Here is a 15,834-nt window from a genome sequence, read left to right as displayed (position 1 = left end):
ACCACCTTCCCAGTCTGACTCTGTGGCCTTGTCTTTGATCTCCCCCAGTGCTTGTCACATGCTCCAGTTACTCTCAAAGGTGCAATGGGAAAGGAGACTTGCTGGATTCTAATACTAGTCTTACTGTGTGACTTCAGCCACGTAACCTGTCTGAGCCCCAGGCTTGTAGTCAATGGGAAGTTACACCGAAGCACACATGCCCACTGGCTCCCCGCAGAGGCCAGCTCCGTTTGCCATGATGACTGATGCTATATCCCTCCAGCACAGTGCCCCGAGAGGCCCTGGTGGGTCTGCCTCACTCACTGTGATCATTCATGGGACTGCTGCCCATCCCATCTTCAGCCCCATCCCGGACTCTTGCACACTGCCCTCCAGGAAAGACTCAGCGTGCTGAAGTAATGATCAAGGCAAAGATTAGATTTGGAGTTGGTGCCTGGCCTAAGGTGGATGGAGGCGGGGGGGTGGGGGGAGCTTCGGAGCTTCACCCTATCGGGAAGGGGGCTGGGATGGGTTAGTATCTTTGCGGAATCTGTAAATACAGTCATGCAAGCTGGCCAGAAGGGCAAGTCTTAGCGAGCCACATGGACATTTCTGAAATGTTTTATTTTCACTTGAGATATCTCAAGCCTGTCTTTTGCTAAAGGGCCAGAACCTTTTCTCCTCATGGGTCTGCAGCCAGAGTGTTGGGTTTTCTTCTTCCCAGAAACCTCAGCACAGTGAGTCAGCACTGATTTCCTGTTCTGCGCCCTAAAGGGGCCTGAGAACCAGAGAGCGCTTGCAAAGCAGCCTGGAGGTGGAGTCCCGAGGTAATCCTGTGGCTTCTCCCTCTAACTTATCCTCTTCATTTCGGAGAGACATCCTTGAGCCTTCACCCCGGTTTTCTGAGGGTGCGTTCCCCTCGCACTGGCGTTTATGTCATCATTGCTTTGCCCGGGAGCCTCCGGATTCTTGTGATCTATGAGAGAAATTAGACCACATGGGTGTCGCTTACCCTTCACCCTCTTATTCTTTCTCAATTGTACAAGTAAAAGATTTACAGGGCCCTAGGCTCTCTGACCTCTGATGGGGTGTGCGTAGGGGGTGTGCTTAACACTCCTGTGAGGAGGAGGAGGATGTGTGAATGGTTGCACCAGGGGGTTCAATGTAAGCTGCCACCCGTGTGTGCAATGCATCTTGAGCCGCATCTCCCCTTCCATCCTTCCCTCTTGGCTGTAGTTATTTCTCACATATAAATATCAAGAGAAGACTATCTCATAAACAAATGTTCCCTTGAGATCGAAGAAACGCTTAAGAATGTAAAGGAATCTTGGGACTAAGCAGTTTGAAAATTGCTGATTTATATGTTTAATTAGACCGTGCATTTACAATGCCAAGAACAAGTGGCATAGAAGAAGCTGGAGAATGAACATGACTGACTTGGAAATACAGAACAGACACCAGGGCGTTTGAGAGCATGGCCAAGTGCCTGGAGAGCCGCGCATGGGGCAGGGTGCTTGGGATGCAGGACATCTGCCTGAGGAAGGCCGGATGGGAGGGAATTGGCAGCGATGGCGTCCGATGCCTGTCACAGGGCTGATGCCTGTCACAGGGTGGTCCCCAGCCCCCAAAGGCACCGCGTTTCTCACTCAGTCCTCACCACGACCCCACAAGGAGGGCCTGCCCATACTGTAGCCTCCACCATTTTGTGAAGGCCAGAGGATGGGGACTCTGAATAGCATGCTCACACTCGCCGCCAGTGAGGAGGAGAAAGTGGGCGCTCAGTCAGGGCCGGAGTCCTGATGGCAGCTTCCCACATCTGAGTCTGGACCGGGAAGGTGGCTCAGTGGTAGAGCGCTTGCCTTGCATGATGAAGCCCTGGGTTCGATTCGTCAGCACCACATAAGCAGAAAAAGCCGGAAGTGGCACTGTGGCTCAAATGTTAGAGCACTAGCCTTGAGCACAAAGAAGCTCAGGGACAGTGCCTAGGCCCTGAGTTCAAGCTTCAGGACTGGCAAAAAAAAAAAAAAATGCAATTCAAGTTTATGGGAGGAAGTTTCTGCAGAGATAGGAGGGAAGTGTTTTGAGGCCAGGCGAGGACCCCAGCCAGGGTGAAGGCCAGGTGGGTCTGACCTTTGGAGATACAGCAGAACGGACTGGGACAGCCAGCTGCCCCCTTCCTGGCGCCAGTGGAGGTTCCCAGGCCCAAATGCCCCCACTCCCGCCCTGTCCACCCCGGCGGCAGGAAGCCGAGGCCTGTGCCGCTGGCCCTAAGGAGGGGTCCCCTGACTTTGGGGGAGATGCCTAGGTGGGAATCTTGGTTCCTGTACCCCCCAGAGCCCAGGAAATTGCTGCGGCTGAGACAGACAGCCAGTCCTGTGGTCAGTGGCCAGCAGTCCTGGCCGCCATGGGTTCAAGTCACAGCGGAGGAATGGGGGCGAGGCCGGCGTTCCGGCCAGGGTTGGCCGCCAGCAGTGCAGGGGCAGCCGGACCGTACAACAGTGGCCATGGAAACCATTTGCTTACTCCCGTCTCCACATGAGATAATGGGGAAGCCACTACATTCTGCACTTTCATCAAAATGGAATTCGGGGAATTTCAGAAGCAAGCCAGCCATGCAGTTATAAAGGCGGAGTCTGGCCTCACCTGCCCTCCCTTTCCTGGACTCCATCTCCCCGACAGCTCCCTGCATCCCAAGGCCAAGTTCAAGGGCTGCTGCTTCTTCCATGAAGGCTTCCTGGATTGTCCTATCCCCACTCCTAGACAGCCAGAGAAAGAGGAGAATGAACTGGGATCTAGGGACAGAGCTAGACAGCCTTAGCCAAGTGATGTAAGGGCTCCGAGTCTGTGTCCCCAGCTGCTGAGCCAGCCGGGAGTCTGGGGTCCTTTAGACCTGCAGTGTCTGTGCCTTTTGGAAGTGAGCCCCACAGTACTTGAGTCCCTGGCGTGCTTTGCGGAGGAAGGTGTGGAAGACAGGACCGGGCCCAGCTGGCAGCCTTCTGCGTCTGCATTCTGCAGAACGGACTCAGGATGCCAGCAGGTCCTGAAAGAAGCCCGGATCCTCCCTCTGGTGGCCAATGTGGGAACTACACCCAGGAAGCGTTTCTCACTTCTCTGAGCCTCCACCTGGAGTCCTCACCCATCCCCACTGCCCACCGGACCACCACAGCATAGGCCATGGTGGCCTCGGGAGAGGTTGTCTGCAAGGCTGTGGATGAGCGGGAAGGAGCAGCTGTGAGGGCCCAGCAGCGTTCCCTCCAGTTTTTGGTCTCCAGTTTTCCCTACCTGCCCTCTCAGAAAATAAAAAAAGAGAGACTTGAACATGAACCAAATTATAGGTTTTTTTGGACTGATAATGACTTAAAAATCATTTGATCCAGGCATGAGGGGCTCACACCTGCAATCCTAGCTACTCAGGAGGCTGAGATCTGAGGATCGAGGTTCAAAGCCAGCCTGGGCAGGGAAGTCCAGAGACTCTTATCTCCAGTTCACCACCAGAAAACCAGAAGTGGCGCTGGGGCTCATGTGGAAGAGTGCTCACCTCGAGCTGAAGAGCTGAGGGACAGCGCCCAGGCCCAGAGTTCAAGACCCACAACCGAATAAATAAATAAATATATAAATAAATAATTTATTTATATAAATTATATAAATAATTTATATAAAAGCACTGATGGCTTCCGTCTCTAATCCTAATCAGGAGGCTAAGATCTGAGGATCATGGTTCAAAGCCAGCCAGAGGAGGAAAGTCCATGAGACTCTTACCTCCAGTTAACCAGCACAATGCTAGAAGTGGAGCTATGGCACAAAAGCTCTAGGACAGCACCAAGATCCTGAATTCAAGGCCCAGGACCCGCACAAACTGGACAGTCCTCCCAGGGAAAAGGAGGTGGGAGAGGGTCTGCACAGATGCTGGACTGATCCCCAGCTCAGGCTGTCCATCTGGGAAGCCAGCTGAGGATGGACTGAGCTGAAGCCTCCTCGCCCAGCCTCCTGGGAAGTGGGAGTCTTCTGGGTCTCTTCTCCCGTTCCCTTCCTCACTCTGCCCTTCCATCCTTGGATCGATCATCTCCTCACTCTCTTCCCAGGTTCTGAGCCAGCCACACCTCCCACCCAACCTGCCACAGCTGTCCGGAAAGCCGTTTCTGGAAGGCCAAGTTCATGATGCCATTGTGCGGCTACCCAGCTCCCTCCCAGCCCCTCAGGTGATATTCTTCTCCACCACGGCAGCTCCATCCCTCTGGAGCCCGGCTTTCTGACGAGCTAGGATTACCAGCCTGGGCCACCAGGCTCAAATTATATTTTTAAAAGTCATCTTCAGTCCCCAAACGTATCTGTAATTTGGTTCATTTTCAAGTCTCATTTTTTCCCCCCAATAGAATAGTGCTCTTTCCATCTGATTTTTATTCCTTTTAATATATTGAATCGTCTCAAACATTCTGTGTATAATTGGATCTGGACTGTTCTGTTAGCACAGGGGCCTGGAGCTCCGATTGCCCTGTAGATAGTATCTGCTCACTCTCCCTCACACAGTGTTTCACCTGAAAGGCTTCCTGGGAGCTTGATTCTGGGCCGTGGCTGTCTTAGCTTGGAGCATGCACATGCCTTGAGCTGGGAGCTCTGGGAGACAATCCAGCTTTGTGTCGCCAGAGATTCACTCTGCTAAAATGAACATTTGCAGTTAGTTTTTGGTTTGGGATTTCCTTCCTCCATGGAAAGTTAAGATGAAGACTTTATATCTGATGGGGGCCAAGGGCTGGGGGGCTGGGGGGATTTTAGCTTCTAACAGGAGCCTTCCCTTGTACCTTCTCAGGCCTTGTTCCAGATACTTCTCTTTGGCTTGTGTGGTCATTCTTATAAGAAGGGGCAGGCTTAGCCAGGCACTGGTGACTCATTTCTATAATCCTAGCTACGAAGGAGGCTGAGATCTGAAGATCTTGGTTTGAAGCTAGCCCAGGCAAACAAACCCAAAAGGCTTAACCCTCGTTAATCAGCAAGTGGTAGAGCATCAGCTGTGAGTGGAAAAAGCTGAGAGAGAGCAAGAGAACTCCAGTATCGAGTGGTCGTCCAGATTCCCGGCTTTATCCAGCCTTTGGACACAGGTACGCTGAGCCTCCCACCCCAACTTCTGGGGCGCTGGTTCATGAATCATCCAGTAGCAGTACTGTCCTTTCTAGTTGACTTCTGCCCTTAGTGATTCCCTCCCTCCCTCCCTCCCTCCCTTCCTCCCTTCCTCCCTTCCTCCCTTCCTTCCTTCCTTCCTTCCTTCCTTCCTTCCTTCCTTCCTTCCTTCCTTCCTTCCTTCCTTCCTTCCTTCCTTCCCACCTTCCCTCCTTCCCTCCTTCCCTCCTTCCTCTTGTCTGTGAATTACAAAGAGAGGAATATCTATTTAGGTGACCAGCAGGGCAGAGCAGGAGGTTTTCTAGTCGGCTTTGTGTTATTAATGCCTGTATTAGTTCAAGGTAGTCTGAGGACTTGCCTGTCTGAATGATCTGAAGCCCTTGGAATCTGAGGTGTGTTTTATGGCCCAGCATCCACCTGGCTCTTTTTACCAAGTGCTCTCCGTGGACTTCACGTGCTGTCAGTCCAGCATGGTGGCCCAGGCATGGGATCACAGCACTTGGAGGCTGAGGCAGGAGAAAGACAACACCAAACAGAGAAAGCTCATTCACTCATGGATGGTAATGAGGTGTAATGAGGTTGGGCTGGTGGTGTTTTCCCATTCTCCATCCTTCCTGAGTTTGACCTGCTTTTCCTATCTTAAGTGGAGAGGCCTGTGGGCACACCTCATTCCTGAACTTGTTATTTTTTCTTTAGCCTCCCTGTTTTTGTTGTGTGGTGGGTTGGCCCTTCTGTCATAAAACACTCACTTTACCTCTAATAATACTTCTTGCCTGGATGCTTTGTCTGGTATTTACTAGCGTGGTGACACACGCTTTCCTTTATTTGGGCTAATTTTTTTTCTAACTTTTACTGACTCTTTTTTTCTCTTATTTGGTGTAGATCTCTTATAACAAACATATAATCAAGGTTTTAAAGAAGCTTACTTGGGCTAGAATGCCTGGTGGTAGAGTGCTTGCCTGGTATGTATAATGTGTTTGGGTTCAGTCTCCAACCCTGAGATAAAACAAAACAAATACCCAACACTACTAGACTCAGTGTTTCCAGTCTACTTTGTATTTAGCACACTGATAGATATATATGGATTATAGCTATCACTATTACTTTGTGTTGCATCTTTTTTATACTTATATGTATTTGCTTAATTGTTTTGGTTTTCCTGGGTTTGAAGTCAGGGTCTGGTGCTTGTTAATCAGGTGCTCTACTACTTGAGCCACACGCCCAGCCCTCTTGGTTTTAGTTATTTTTCTAAGAGGGTCTCATGTTTCTGCTTAGGTAAACCTGGTCAGTGATCCTCCTATTTATGCTTCCCATACAGCTGGACTGACACCCAACTTTTTATTGGTGGAGAAGAGGTCCCATAATCCCTTGTTTTGCCCAGGCTGATTTTGAACCAAGATCCACAGAGCTCAGCCTCCCAAGATGCAAGGTCATAGGCATGAGCCACATGTGCCCGTGTATGTGTCTTTAATGATGTATTTGTTCTTTTCATCTTGCTGAGGGTTTGCAGTGATTTTTCATCTGTGCGTTTAATGTCTGTCCATGGTTTGGAAAATTGTCAGCTATTAGTTCTTCAAATATTTCTTTTTTTGGGGGGACGGTCTGGTCGTGGGGCTTGAACTCTGGGCCTGGGCGCTGTCCCTCAGCTCTTCAGCTCTAGGCTAGCACTCTATCACTTGAGCCACAGCGCCACTTCCGGCTTTTTTCTTTTTGCTTATGTGGTGCTGAGGAATCGAACCTAGGGCCTCAGAGGCATGCAAGGCAAGCGCTCTACCACTGAGCCACCTTCCCAGCCCCTTCAAATATTTCTTTACCCATCGTCTCCTTCCTCTATCTGGGCTGCATTATATGTAGAAGATTAGGTCTTTACATCTGGTTCTGCATATTCTTCATGCTCATTTCTGTGTGTTCTGTTTTTTAGCTCTTATGTTTCAGTCTGGAGTTTTAATGTTGATCTGCTTCTAACTCATTAATCATCTCTTTTGCTGGTTCCAGTCTAATAATAGTTATTAACACAAATAGATAATAAATGTATCTACTGCATTCTTAATTTTAGTTCTTGTGATTTTTAGTTTTCAACTTTTCCATTTAATTCCTCTCATGGCTTTTCACTTTTCTGATAAGATTCTCTATTTTTCCACCTGTCTTTCCCCATAGTTTCCGGTTAAGTTTGCTTTTCTGACTTTTTTTCAGAATGTTTATTATTAAGATATAGGAAAGCTACCGATTTTTGCATGTTGAGTTTTGTATTTTGTTACTTTATTCAGACTGTTTATCAGATCAAAGAGATTTCTAGGGTTTTTAAAGTATAGAAGCACATCATCTTCAAATAGAGGCAATTTGACTTATTCCTTTCCTATTTGAATCCCCCCTCGTTTTTTTCTTTCTCTTATTTCCCTAAGAATCTAAGCACTATATTGAATAAGAGTGAAATAAGTAGATACCCTTCTTAAATTTCTGATTTTAGAGGAAATGCTTTAGTTTTTTTAAAGTTAAGTATAATGTGGGCTATACATTTGTTGCATATAGTCTTTACTGTGTTCAGGTACAATCCTTAATTCCTACTTTCTTCAGTGCTTTTTTTTCAATGATGAAAGCATGCTGCATTTTGTCAGAGATTTTTTATTTCTGTTTGTTAAAGTGAGCATATGATTTTTGTCCTTGATTCTGTTTAGGTTTTGTTTTATGTTTATTGGTCTGTGTATGTTGAATCAGACTTAACATCTTGGAATGAAACCAACTTGATCTTTTTAATGTGTGTTGAATTTGGATTTGCAAGCATTTCATTGAGAATTTCTGTATCTATGCTCACAGGGAAGTTGCTCTATAATTTGCTTTTTAAAATTGTGTATTTCTCCCGCGGTGGGATAAGATGCGGGCAATAACACGCAGAGATATGAGAGACGATACACGCGGTTTCTTTTCCAAGTGTGCCTTCCATACAAGAGGAGTCACTGTCACACCAAATCCCTGCCCTGGGTTTACAGCTTCTGAGCATTGTGGATTTCACTTAGAGCTGGGCTTGCTTGTCTGTTCTGATTGGGGCTGGGCTCACCCATTGGTCTGGTGGTTTGCTCCAGCCTGGCTCACTTAGGATGATGCAGCTGGGCCAGTGAGTAGTTAACTGCTTGCTACACCTGCTCATCCTCCAGGAGGATGCTCTCAGCAAAGCACCAGGGCAAAGGAGGAGGAGCAAGGCAGACGGTGCATCAGGTTTGCTGACATCCCATTGGCCAAAGCAAGTCACATGGGTCAAGGGATGGGCAAACGCATGCGCACATCAGGAGGGCTCCTGCAGGTGTCCTGGGCAGGATTAGGTGCAAGGATGATGAAGAGCCAGCACCTCCGTGCTTTCAGCCTACCACGAGAAGACTCGCCAGCCAGCCAGGCCGCCAGAAAGGCGGACAGGGTGGAGCCCCCCTCCCTGCATCCAGCAGGATGACAGGGAAAAAATCAGCTCCTGCTAACTCCCCTGGATGCTTTCTTTAATTGGCTTGGTGGTTAAGCTCTCCCGGGGGCAAATAAAAAGTAAAACCAAGTGGAAAGTTTTCAAATTCTTGCCTTTTAACTTCAACGGCCTTAGTCTAGGCTCAAACAATTCAGAAAGATATGCACAGCTTTCCCCTTCGTGCATCTCACTTCCCTTCCTGACTAAGCTGAGGCCAGCTGGCCCTGAGCAGGGAGGGAGGGAGGGAGAGAGGGTAGTGCACACAGGAGAGCTCGGTGGTGGTGGTGGGGGGGGGCACTCACTCTCCCGTAAGCTTCATCAGAAGCATCATGGACGAGGGGGCTGAAAACAAATGTGAAAAATAAAAAAGAATCCGTGAGAGACGGCAAGTCGCAGCGTACTCAGACAAGCACAGTTCAGAGCTCGCCAGAAACTCCCGAGGAAGGGACCAGGTGTTGGGGTCCTGCAGTCTCTGCAGAACCTTGCACTTCAAGAGCCGGTTGCCAGCAGCGCCTCTGCTCCCAAATTAGGAATTCCTAAGCAACTGTGAGCGGTCAGGATTCCAAAGTATATTCCTGCCCCAGCAGAGCCTGCCAAGCCCAACTACAGATGCCCCAAGCTCAGAGAAGTCAAGTGGAGTCTCTGCGTTCCCAGGAAAGGAGAAAGGAGGAAGGTGAAATCCTTGTCCTGGGCTAACACAGCCCTCATTCCCAGCAGGGGCGGGGCCTCGGGTTAGTGACTGGTCCTGACTTGGTCAAGGCTTCTGTGGATTCATTCCAGGCAGGACCACCCTAGTTGGAGCCTTGCATGAAAGGAGGGGTCATTGCTGCCCGACTTTCCCGCCTCTGCTGAGGCCCGCTCCCCTCAACTGTGGGGTCTGAACCCCACATGGGACATGGGCTGCTATGAAGTCTCTTAATGGGGGGAGGGGAGAGAGAGAATATAAATCTTACCTTGTTGCCTGTATACCACCACTTTCGAACCCCATACCTGGAAGGAGATCCTGCCCCGATGACTCAGAGGAACAAGAACCTGGTCGAAGATTGATTCCAGTGGGGAGAGGCAGGCCTGCTGTCCAGGGCCTCCTCAGTTGTAGCTGGTGCAGAGAGCCTGCAAGCCCAGGGTCTGGGTGTAGAGACCCCTTCGTCCCCCACAGGCTGTGGCTGTCCTGATTGGGATTGGTTAGGGGTGGGACTCAGAAGAGCTCCCCACACCTGGAGTTATGCCTGACTCCGGTGCTGGGAGTCAGGGGTCACTGACTTAACATTAGAAAATAGCACACAAACCATTTGATCGCCCATTCTCAAGGAGATGAGGAAGCGTCTGTCCCCTGACTTCTGGGGGGAGCAGAGGTCTGGCTGGGGGCTGAGAACCGCAGAACTTCCTCCAGAGGGCGCTCCTGCCTGCTGGGTCCTGGGAGGCCAGGCATCTGGGACTCAGAACAGGGCAAGTCTCTAGCTGGCCTGCTCCCATGCATTGATGTGCATCTCCACGGTTGCTGTCATGCGTGCCATGCATGTAGTACTGTTTTGATGGTAATGGAGAAATGCAAGGGATGACTCGGAGGCAGGGCCACAGGTGGGGAACTTTGTTCATTTCCTTTTTGAAGGGGTCTGGAGAAGTCTGTCCTTCCTCAGCCAACTCAGGATCAGTACTGAATAAGCTGCACTCTGTTGTTACCAACACTCACCAGCAGGGGTCGCTGGCTTTCTGTGTATCTCTTAGTCTCAGGAAGGAGTGGGAAAGGGGGAGGAGAGCTGGGTCCTGGGATAGGAAAGAAGAGAGAGAGGGAGGGAGAGAGAAAGTGGGGGGAGAGAGAGAAAGGGGGACGGGAGGGGGGAGAGAGAGACAGAGGGAAAGAAACTGGCCTGTGTATGTGTGTGGAGGGTGCTCGTGTGCGCAGGTTTGAGCATGGAGGACTCCAGGGCTGGGTCCTCTCAATCAGCAATGTCTGGGTGCTGGTGCCTGCGGGCCGGCCTAAGCCACCTCTGCGGACAGGCGGTGAGGACAGCAGGGAGCAGTCCCCCGGTGGCTCCCGTGCTGTGCCAGGCTGGGTGCAGTCATCTCCCCATTGCTGAGGCCCTGGGGGAGGCAGCCTCTGCAGAGGGCAGGCTGGTGGAGGGGAGGCTGGGTGGGAACGAGCATGGGGCCTGGGGGGGGAGGCGTGACCTCCAGACTAGGGGGCAGAGCACCACGCAGCCGACCTGCTGACCCCCAGCGTGCGCCTCGCTGTATACCGGGCCCCAGCCTGATTGTCCTTGCGCGTTGAGGTCTCGCGAGGACCCAGGCTCCATCGCCACCAGCTAGCTCACCTCACCGCCACACCGCGCCCCAGGGCCTCACATGGTGCTGTGGTTCAAAGCCCTCTGGTCACCTCTCACCTCCTCCCTTGCTGAGACGAAATCCACATGCCAGCACCCCTTGGGGGGACAGGGCTGTGGACACCTCGGCCTGTCGTTCCCACATGTGGCAGCTGTACAGACCAGAGGCCGGAGGGAGACTGGCAAGCATGGACTGCGGCTGTGCTCAGCTCCAGCTCTGCCTGCGCCCCGCTGGCTCAGATGGAAGTTCGAATCCTTTCCACGGCCTCCAAAAGCCTGTGTGGCACCCCTCCTTTGCTCTTCAATCCCTGCCTGCCACCCCTCCCCCTGCTCTGATTCCCCCCCCCCCGCCCCCCCGCCTCTACTTCGCATGTGATGTCATCTGCTGGAAACTCCATCCACCTCCTAGGCTTGTGTCTTGTGTCTTGTGTCTCTTGCCTTCCACTGACGCCCCCCCCCCCCCCCCCCCCCCGCTCCGCCACAGCTCAGCTCCAGGGAGAGGAGGACTTGGCCTTCCTCGTGGTAACTCCCATCATAATCATCTGGCACAGTGCTCAGTGGGTATTTGCTCAGTGTTAGTTGCCCCCATATCTTCTGGGTTGGACCTAGAAAGAACTTGTACTTCTTTATTTTCTCCCCTGCCAGTCAGAACAGGCAAAGGGAGAATTGAAGAGCAGGAATGCTGGGAGCTGAGGAGGGCGAATGCTCCTGCCTGCCTGGGGAAGGAAGGCCGTGGTGGCGGGTGGAGCCTGGGAGGCAGGATCGGCTTGTCTTGATCTCTGAACCCACCTCAGACAAGGCTGTCCGACAGGACTTCCCATGATGATGGCTGTGTGCTCATCAGTGTGACCATCTGAGACTTCCTTTTAATCAGCTATGGTTTGTGTGACTGGGTCCAGGCTCTGTATAGGCTGCATTCAGGTAAGAGCCATTTGCATTTCAGCTGCATGTGTGAAAGTCTGGCCTCTGGAGGCACCCGCCGCTGGTCAGCATCTTAGACCAGGAGAGGAGAGACTATAGGAGGTGATGATGTCTTGGGAGCTGAGAAGAGAAGTGGAGTCACCAACGCATGCCTCGTGAGACAAGGATTGCTGCTTGTATTAGTCAGTGTTTCATGCCTGTGACAAAATGCTGGAGGCCCATGGTTTCCGAGAGTTCAGTCCGAGGTCAGCGGATTCCCTTGCTGGGGGCCTGAGCCAAGGCTGAAACATCACGGCAGAATGGCATGGGAAAAGACAGCAGCTACTCATCACAGCAGAGAAAGGAAGAGGAAGGGTCTGGGCACCAGGTAGACCCTTCAAAGGTATCTCCCCATCTTCTTCCAGCCAGACCCACTACTCGGTTTTCCTCACCTCCCGTAATTCCACCCAAGTGTGAGTCCATCAATGGAAGGACCCACTGATGACGTAAGAGCTCTCATGGCCCAATCACCTCTCAACGACTGGATTCACCAACTGAGGACCAACTTTCAACACAAGAGCCTTGGGGCGGGAGGAGTCCTTCATACTTACCCCACTGCTAGTAAGTTAATGGGGCCTGACTTCCAGTTAGAGGAAATCAATGCCTGTTCTGCCACTGGCTTTATAGTCAGGACAGTTATTCCTGCTTTAGCTTCCTCTGGCCAGAGGACAGAGCACTGATATCTGAACCACAAGCAGTAGACTGAGAACCAGTCTGGGATGTTTGGGTCATTGAAAAATTCAGATCAGCTGGTCTTGTGAGACCCCTACAGGACTAGAGCTTGTGTTTTACAGTCAACTGCAGAAATAGTTGAAAAATACCTGGTCTAACTTAATGAACTTAACAGAAGGAGGAAAACGTCTCTCAGGCAAATTAGCAAAAGGCTGTTTTCTTAACAGGATCAAAACTCTTTGCTCCTAATGGTTGAATCAAATATCTTTGGTGCTAAAGTCTTGGGGTCTGATTCCAGATGGTCTGAGATCTGCATCTAGGTGCACAGCATAGAAGCCCTGCTGACCTGGCTCAAGAGGACCAATTTCCAAAGCAGAGCCATAGTCTGGCTCCCCAATGGACTGCAAAATCCTGGGGTAGACAATATGGAGTCCGGTGCTTTTCCTCATCTGGATACTCTCCTCCAAGCCCCCAGCTGGGACTAAAATGCCCCCTCCCTACATTTTATTCTGTTCATGCTGCGACCTCATCAACTGTGAGAAGCTCACAGTTCTCAGTTCAAGTTGGCATGCATGATAAAACTTTTCCACGCAACAGGGTGTCAGTGGCTCACACCTATAATCCTGGCTACTCAGCAGGCTGAGATCTGAGGATGACATTCAAAGCTGTCCCAGGCAGGAATGTCTGTGAGACTCTTAAATTAAGTAATGATGAAGACCGCTGGAAGTGCAGCTGTGGCTCAAGTGGTAGAGTTCTAACTTTGAGCAAAAAGGTGCAGGGACAGCGCCCGGGACCTGAGTTCCAGTAGTGGCACAAAAAAAAAATCAGTTTGCACAGCACTCTATTAACCTTTTCTTTTGAATTGCCACCTCCAGTTATGAACACGGTGTCTGGAAACACCGGGAAGGCCGATTTGGTCCTAAGAAAATGTTAGGAAGACCACTGTTGCCCTGTTTGCACATCCTCAGTCAGGCCAGCAGGGGGCAGGCTGGACCTGGGAATGCGCTGACCTGGCTCCCTTTCCACCCACCACCTGCAGCATTCCAGGTGCTCCTCCCTCCAGAGCCTGCGGCCAGGACAGGCTTCTCCCCCAGCAAAGCCAGGTCCTCTGGCTTCCTACCCTTCAATCTCTGCCTGTTCCAGAGACTCCCTGCCCACTGTGTTTTGGAGGCTCTAGCTATGGGAGTGTGTGTGTGTCCTGTACAGGGTGGGTTCCCTCGTCCCTCCCGCTGCCCTTTAGGGGTTGCTCTCCTGAGCTCCTGCAGTCTCCGTGGCTCCCAGCTAGTCCTAGCCTGCCAGCCCCGAACCAGCCCTGCTGTCTACCTTGTAATCTAAGCCACATCCCACCCAGACAGCCAGGGCTCCTTGCCTGCTCTGCCACGCGGTGGCCCTGGACCCTTTGCCACATCCTAAGTTTCTCATCCGTTACTGGGACCAAGCCTGTGAATGCCCGGGAAGTGCTGAGAAGGCCCGTGTGTCATTCGTGTGAGCGATGACAGGTGCAGTCATTTTCTTAGACTACAGAACACCTCCCCACCCCGAGTCTCCAGCAGCCTCAGAGCAGCAGAGGCAGGGCTGAACCCCATCAGTCAGAAGCCGCCTGGCCCCGTGTGCTGGCCACAGGCCGAGGGCAGCAGCGGTCCCTCTGGGTCTGCCAGCGTCGGCACCTGGCATAGTTGCTGTATTTTCTTTGAAAAGATTCCCCGCTGCAAGGCGCTCATCCCCAAGGGCTGTGGACAGAAAGGGATCAGGTTTTCCTGTTGTTCTTTTAAATGCTTACAGGTTGAGTTTCAGCCCCAGCCTCTGGAAAAGTAAAGAAACGCTGAAATTCTATACTGATCCAGATCATTCCAGAAGCCCCTGGAGGTACGCAGTGCTACTGAGAGCTCCTGGGATCCACCCAGCCTTCCCCCACTGCCCGCCCCATGGCCTGGCCTAGCAGGTGGATGCTCAGCCAGGGCTGGGGTGGGGCAGGGATGGGGCAGAGGCAGACAGGCTGGCCCCCGTGAGGAGCACAGGAGACAGACCCACGCTTCTCGCTGTGCCTGGCTCCTTTGTCAGGCTTAGCCCTGGCCACCGAGGTTGGCTCTGACATCCCAGAAGCCTCACCGTGGCCACCCGTCCGCCCCAGGGGTGGCCGTTCTTTCCAGCTAGGACCCCCCGGGAGCAGCTCAGGTCCTCGTCTTGGGCAGAAGCTGGCCTCTGCTGCATCTGTCTGCTTTTGATTCTGGAAGAATCCTGGGCGTGGACACAGTACACATTCCAGCTCAAAGCCTTTGGCTTTCGTCCCCATCGCTGTTTCCTTCTGACCGCGGCATCAGAGGACAGGTTCGTGACCGGAGTTGGACGCACGCGCTGATCTCTCTTTCCTCAGCAGAGGTGGAACTGGCCTGGGGGAGACACTTGTCCCAGGCTGGCGGCTCCCACAGGACCTCCTGACCCCTGGCATTCATCTTCCCCCCACAACTGACTGAGCTCACACGCGGGTGCGGGTTCTAGGCAGAGTGGTAGAAGACCAAGTGCTCCAGAAACTTCCGGGTCACAGGGAGACCCTGCAGGCTGCAACACTTCCGGAAGAGAAGCAGAAGTGCAGTGAAGATCCTTTGCCTCTGGGCATGGGCTGAGAAGACAGGCCCTTCCCTCCTTCCATCCCTCCTTCCTTCCTTCCTTCCCTCCTTTCCTCCCTCCCTCCCTCCCTCCCTCCCTCCCTCCCTCCTTCCCTCTCTCCTTCCCTTCCCTCCCTCCCTCCCTCCCTCCCTCCCTTCCTTCTTTCCTTCCTTCCTTCCTCTCTTCCTTCCGTCCCTCCCTCCCTCCCCTCCCTCTCTTCCTCCCTTCCCTCCCTCTCTCCCTCCCTTCCCTCCCTCCCTTCCTTTCTTCCTTCCTTCCTTCCCTCCATCCCTCCCTCCTTCCCTCCCTCCTTCCCTTCCTTCCTTCCCTTCCTTCCTTCTTTCCCTCCCTCCCTCCTTCCCTCCCTTCTTCCCTTCCTTCCTTCCCTTCCTTCCCTCCTTCCCTCCCTCCTTCCCTCCCTCCCTCCCTCCCTTCTTCCTTCCTTCCTTCCCTTCCCTCCCTTCCTTCCTCCCTTCCTTCCTCCCTTCCTTCCTCCCTTCCTTCCTCCCTTCCTTCCTCCCTCCCTTCCTTCCTTCCTTCCTTCCTTCCTTCCTTCCTTCCTTCCTTCCTTCCTTCCTTCCTTCCTTCCTTCCTGTGTCACCCATTGAATGGGGTGATGGGTGATGTCACTCAGGGAATGGCACCAGATCAGGAAGGGAAAGGTTGCCAGAGCTTGGAGACTCCTGTGGCAGGCACTGGCGGCCACAGAGCCCTAGAGGAGACAAGTATCTG

Source organism: Dipodomys spectabilis, unplaced genomic scaffold (genome assembly GCF_019054845.1).
Source record: "Dipodomys spectabilis isolate Male_0828 unplaced genomic scaffold, ASM1905484v1 ptg000289l, whole genome shotgun sequence".
Classification (NCBI taxonomy): Eukaryota; Metazoa; Chordata; class Mammalia; order Rodentia; family Heteromyidae; genus Dipodomys; species Dipodomys spectabilis.
This window is presented reverse-complemented; position numbering follows the sequence as displayed.